Source organism: Podarcis gaigeae, assembly GCF_964106915.1.
Source record: "Podarcis gaigeae genome assembly, chromosome: 5".
Taxonomy (NCBI): domain Eukaryota; kingdom Metazoa; phylum Chordata; class Lepidosauria; order Squamata; family Lacertidae; genus Podarcis; species Podarcis gaigeae.
In genome coordinates, this window is record NC_139681.1 from 71,301,790 (window position 1) to 71,308,628 (window position 6,839).

General features: G+C 40.7%; 1 protein-coding gene across 1 annotated transcript in view; it reads right to left on the reverse strand.

Annotated features, from left to right (window-relative positions):
* Positions 1–6,350, reverse strand: part of SERPINE2 (serpin family E member 2) — a 28,628-nt gene extending 22,278 nt beyond the window's left edge. The window contains exon 1 of the mRNA XM_083742139.1: positions 6,082–6,350. The gene's annotated coding sequence lies outside the window, so the exon portion shown is untranslated. The remainder of the gene's footprint in view (positions 1–6,081) is intronic.
* Positions 6,351–6,839: the final 489 nt, after the last annotated feature.

Below are 6,839 nucleotides of genomic sequence, written 5' to 3' on the forward strand. Positions count from 1 at the left end.
GACACATTATTTTTCCCAGAAATCTATTAGACAAAATGTTTCTTAACTGTTCTAATTATTCATGTATCATATATTGTTTTTAAGGTTCTTTTTTAAACAAAAATGTTTTAAACTTTGAGGGTTTTGCCCAGAAAATCTGACTAGGAATATAAATTAAATGCAGCTACTTGGTAGTCAAGTTTTCAGATTCCTATTCTACCCCCCCCCCCCACCTCCCACACACACACACTGTATTAAAGTTACTGGATAGGTGAAATTCAGGATTATTTTAGGAAAAGGTGAAAAACCTCAAGCCGGCAAAAAGCTAGAAGGAAAAAAATATTATTGATATTTTATTTTAACTGAAACAGAAATTCAAGCAATAACTGCACAATTTACAAAAATACATGAAATTATAAATTAATTTTAAATAGCAATAATTACTATGATAATCCATAATAATGTCAGCAAATAAAAAATAAAGAGAAAAAGAAGAATATGAGCCAATATAAATTAGTGAATATCGTATAATTGAAAGAAGGGAGCTATTAAAGAACCCACTTTATTTATATATCTATTATTATTATTATTATTATTAATAATAATAATAATTTTAAAAAATTGTTTATACCCCGCTCTCCCCGGCCAGGGCCAGGCTCAGAGCGGCTAACACCATTTATTGTATAAATTACAATAAAACATAATGGGGGAAAAAACAGTTAATTAAAATACGGCTTAAAATACAGCTTAAAATGCAGCCTCATTTTAGTAGTAGCCCATAAATCAAGGCCATAAAGGGAGGAAACATCGGATATTCACCCGAGCCAGCTATCCATGCTGGTCCTCCATGGGCCAGCAAAAAAGCCAAGGGAAAATTTATATACCAAATCCCATATAAGGGGTCAGAGGAGTCTAAGCCAAAGACCAGGCGAAACAGCTCTGTCTTGCAGGCCCTGCGGAAAGGTGTCAAATCCCGCATGGTCCTTCATAAAAGAGAATCATATTCACATATTCTCACAAAATTGCAAAAGGATTTTAACTAATCCTATGCCCCTTCTGTTTGCTATCCCAAAGTTCTTTAAACATTGTTGCTCAAATATATTTATTTTGTTTTCCACTTGTTCAATGCAAAGCATCTAGATTTTTTTTCTTAAAGTTGCCCTTCACAATATTGTTTATATTTGATGCTACTTCAGACCAACAATTTTTAGCCTCGGGGCAGAATGAGACTCATACCATTTACCCTTAACTTTTTGGGAGTAGTAGTAGTCTAGACGCAAAACCATTCAAATTCTAAACAAAATATATTTTGCATGCAAATAACTATTTCAAGAGCTTTCATTCTATTGAAATCATTCTTATTCTATTTGCAATAAGAGAGTAAGTGACAGAAATATTTTGACATTTAAGACATTAACACAGATTTCAGTCTTTGCTCCACATGTATTGACAAATTATACATCAGGATACAGTATTGTTATTTTATCTAAACAACAATAGATACTCAAAACAGAGAACAAAGTAGATGCACTCCTTTAGCTAACTTAGACAGCAGAGGGCGCTCTTATATGCAGATGAATTCACTAAACATTCAGAGCATGAACCTTTCTAAATACATAAATGTATTTTTCCTCCTTGATGGAGGACACGAAATAAGTAACATTTGTCTCCAACTAAAGTGAGTTTATTCAAAATATGTTTGGAGCCCTCATTTATTATGTATAACTAAGCTGTCAAAACCGACAGTTCTACTGTCAACTTAAAGATACAAGGTTGGGAAGGCTATGTGAAAACAAAACAATTTTTTTTTTATCTCGTCCGCCAGTGTATGCAAACCTTGACAGTAAGAAGGTGTAATTACTCAGTAAAGTATATTAGCAGTCATCAGAAGAAAGCTAAGGAATCTGTATTGAAGAGGCTTATGATATAGCACCAGTCATCACCATGTCTGCTACTACTATAGAAAAATGAGCTTTGAAGAAACACTTCTCCTTTGAAGTTGCACATTCCATTATTCCACCATTTGGAAATATAAAAATCTGCATTAATGCTGCTGCCATTACTGGGAGTCTTACCTACTAATTTATATATAAAAAATATAGCTATGATCCATAAAATGCTCAATAATTACTCATCATTGAAGGACGCAGTCAGGATGTCTAGAACACATGTGAAAACTTGTTTAAGTATCTCTCTAGATAGGCCAAATGGTGTTATGACACCCTTCTTCAACCTGGTGCCCCTGCAGATGTTTTAATCAGAGGTAGCCAATACGGTACCTTCCAGATGTTTTGGAGTCAACTCCCATCTAGTCCAGCCACTACAACCATTGGTTGAGGAAGACTGATGTATGAGGAGGGAGACCACCACCCTTGTCCATGTCCAAAATGTTGGCTCCCAATTGAAAAACCAAAATTCCACTGGTAAGAAGAAAGTTATTTGAAACACCAATCTAGAATGTTTCCTTCAGCACACTCATTTGACATACTGATAATCCTATCAAATGTTATGTAAAGAGAACTAAAGCCTTACAGTTGTGTTCTTGACAAACATGCAGTGATGACAATATTTTGATGCATTGCGAAATATGTGTTGGTTACTAACTGCTGCTAGGTCAAAAACAACCTCTAACTTCTTCAAATGTGTTCCTTCACCATGTCCCTTATCTTGTGAAATACAGTGTTTTACAAGGCACTAAAAGGATTCATGATGCAGAATTAACTGTTCCTAAAACACCCATATTAATTTATGTGATGCCATATTTTTTATCTGCTCACTACCTGTAAAAAGGCACTGAATGTTATCAAAGATGCAACAAACATAAACATCCCTGTTCAGAAAAAAGCAGCAAGCTATTAAAAGCATGCCAAAACTTAAGAATTAGAACACAACTGCTTACAACAATAAATTGTCGTGTAAATAAAGAGCTAATCCAGCCCATATCTTCAAGAGAAGATCCAATAAAGTTATTATTATTATTAAATTTTTAAGTAGGATACATTTTTAATCCTGAAAGTACACCACCGTTCCAATTTGCACAGGTCCCATCTCAAATTATTTCGGTTTCCAAAATGTTCACACAGACCTGTGAGGTTAGCAAGTGAATGCAAGACAAATTGTCAGCTATAGTTATACTTGGAACAAAATGCAAGAACTGTGTTGAAATAGCTTCTACTGAAATTCAGTGAATAAGGAAACTCAAACCTCTCTCAGGGTCAAAATATGAACAGCCCCAAAAACTATCTACAAACCAATACTACTGTTTATTTTGTGCCTATTATTTATTCCATTGTGAATCTTGGATGCGCTCTTAATTGTTAAGGTGGACTCTAAAATTGTTTGGAGAGAAAAATGTTGCCTTTCTAGAGCATGTACTTTGTGGCTGACCTAATTCTTCACTTCAAGCAGTTACTCAAAGGATGTTGTCGGCAATTGCTCGTTAGAGAGCCAAACGCCTTGCCAAGCTTTAACTAGAAAAGACATTCCACTTCCATGAATGAGTGGACAAAAGGTTCATCCCATTTCCGACTAACTGTTTAGGTTCCCACCACCAGAAAAGCCCTTCCTTTCAACTCAGGTAGGATGGCTCAAGAAGATGATGACAAAAACACAGTTCCAGCCTTTATTAAATAATGTTACACCCAACCAACAATGACATATTAGTTACACTCTGCCTCCATGGCTGGAGGTTAGTAATGCTTCTTCTGCATATCACTTGTTGGAAACCATAGGAGGGGAGAGTGCTTTTGGGCTCAGATCCTGCGTGCGAGTTTCCCAGAAGCATTTGGCTGACCACTGCAAGAACAGGATGCTGGACTAGATGGGTCATTGGTGTGATCCAGCAGCTTCTTATGATGTTCTTAAGGCATGTGTAATGCTGCTGTGCCCTCAAAATGAAATTTTAAAGCATTACATGCTAGATGACCTACAGTTCTTAGTTGCAGTGCAGTTAACTATTCTGATACTATACCCTACTCTCATAATCTACTGCTTGACTAATATCTTCCAGCAAGCTCTTTAAAAACCAATACAGTCAAGCAGACTACACTGTACTTTAGACTTCAGATACCAGTACAGCAGCCATGTCCTCTGTCCTATTATAAATCTATTTGGGGGGAAAGCAAGTCCGGAACAGATGGGTCTTGGATAGAAACTGCCAATTTTGAAAAATGTTATCTTTCTAACAAATAACGTGTTCCTCCCATCTTCTTTTTTTTAAGTGTCCACACAAGTTCTGGATAGCTCAGTTGGTTAGACCATGGTGCTGATAACACCAAGGTTGTAGGTTTGATCACCGTATGGGACAGCTGCATATTCCTGCATTGCAGGGGGTTGGACTAGATGATCCTCAGGGTCCCTTCCAACTCTACAGTTCTATGATTCTAAGTTATTACTGGGCATGTTGAGCATCTTCACACATAGGAGGGCTAGAAAGGAGGCAAAATAGCCCTTTTGATTCTGTGGCGACATTCAACACCAAATGGAAATTCTTATACAAATAAATAGTCTTTGGCTTCAAGCTCAAGATTCCACTTCCAAAAATAAAAGTATGCATGAGCATCAAAAGCTGTCTGTCTGCTATGTGAATAGCTTGTAAGCCATTTATAATTTGCTTTGGTGCAAAAGGACACTACAGAGATTTAGGCAGAATCCACACACACACGGACCAGTATTTCACAGAATATATTTTGAATTGGGCTCTTACCAACTGAGGCCATGAGATGCACTGTACTGTCTAATTTTAAACAAATTCTTGTCTAGTTTTAAGCAAATTAAGTTTCACAGTTATTTCACAAGTGTCCCCATAGTTCAAGAAAAACGTCTCTCTTTCAAACCCAGACACACACAGAGAGTGGGAGAAAACAAAAGATGAGAAAATTATCAACTCCGGTCTGAACATCTCTTTAATGTTCTCATTTTCCATTTCAATTCAGGGATATGCTCTACGCTAAATATTTCTTAGATATTCCCTATACAAGCGTAACTTCATTAAATTCAGTTGTGCTGTTACCACTTTTACACTCACCAGCAAGAGAAGAAAAGCTAGAGGTCCTTCAAAAGACTCCCTGTGGCGACCATTACCTTACAGAGGCAGACAAGGACATCTGTCTGTGTTGCAGATCGTTTCTACCCTATGGGCAACATATCCAGCCCCAGACTAAGATGTAAGGACTGAGACGCCCACTTTTTATTATAGTCACCTGTTCTCTTTATGGCACTCCTTTGATGCCCTATACCACATTTGTAAATTCCCATTCAACCATAGCACATAAAAATCTCATCCCGCCCCAGGATAAGAATGAGCTCTTTTGAATGACATAGGAAAAAAAGAAGCCCCTGCTGCAAGTATTGGCGGGAATGTGAGCTAATGAAGTTTTCGTAGGGGCTAGTAACTTGACCGGACATGTTTCCAAGGGTGGCCTGACCGCATAAAATTCGGGGTAAAGGGTAAGCAGAAAAGTACCCGAAGGGGGAATCTCAGATACACTCATTCCTTCTTCTGGAGATGGAAATCGGAAAAATAAATTGGGAAGCTCTTCTTCCCCACCCACCCCCCGCAAAAAAACACACACACACCCCGATATACCGCATAGTTGTGGGCTTTGGGAATTTACAAGTATTCATTTACTACGCACATGACAGATTTGGAGGAAGGAGAGGGGCAAAAAGAGCCCTTGTGAATTCATCTCAATAAACCGCACGGGGGGGGGGGCTTTTGCAAACCCAGCAGTTATTTATTTCTGGCTGCCCAGTCGCCGCCCCCCGTCCCACAAACTCAACCCGAATTCAATCCGAGAAAGGGGAAAGAACAACCTTAATGGAAATGTTCATATATATGTATGTCTCCCTGAACTGCCGTAGGGTAATGAAGAGTTAGTCATGAAGTTGATAAGCAGCCGAGAAAGAAAGGGAAAGTACACAGGCCGGGGGGGGGGAGCAGGATGAGAGGGGTCGCCAAAATAAACCCTCATTTTTGGAAGCTGGGGCTGGGGAGGGGGCAAAGAAATCCCATTGAAAGGGAAGGGCAAGGGCGGCCCAGGCGGAGACCTCAGGGAGGAAAGCGCGACCCCCAGGGCGAAGTCACCCCCCAGGAGCTCTCACCTCTCTCGCCCTCGCTGGAGAAGCGCCTCTCCGGGGAAATAAGAGCGGCGGCGGCGGCTGAGCTTCCTCTCTGCTGCTCCTCCCGCTCAGCTCAGCGACTAAGCCGAGCGGCCGCCCCGAATCCCGCATTTATCCCGCCCGCCGGCGAGAGAGCGCAGAAGCGGCCGGGCGGCGCCCATTCGGCTTTCCCCCTCCCACTGGGGCCGCCGCCGCCACTTGTCTCCTCAGCAGCGGCCGCCGCCTCCTCCGCTTCGCCCAGCTCCCGCCCTTCCTCGAAAGACCACGCCGCCAGGAGGCCTCGCCTCCCGGCCTGAGGCGCCACCTCCTTCCCTCCAGTCCAGAAGCGCCTCTCCGCCCTTGCCAAGAGCGTCCAAGGCGCTCGAAAGAAAAAAAGGGGAGCACCGAGGAGAACAACGATGGGACTCGATGTGTAAACACGGGTTTGGAGCGAGTCAAGCAGAACCTGGGTCCCGCCAGAACCCGCTTAGAAGTGTTGTTTGTTTCTTTGTTATGGCGTGTTGTTTTTTGCATCACCAGCCTCATCATTAGAGTTTTATAACTAGGTTTGTTTTAGAAACTTGAGTTCCTTTCACAGTCGCTCATTAGTAAAGGGGATAAAAGCGAGGGGGCAAAAATAACAAAGCAACTCATTTCTGTTATTACAATGGAATTTCATCACGAGTTTAAGTTTTCTAGCCCGCCTGTCTCTCAAGTAGCCCCTGCAAGAAAATGTTGCAGCATGGAGTGCTTGCTGAGGA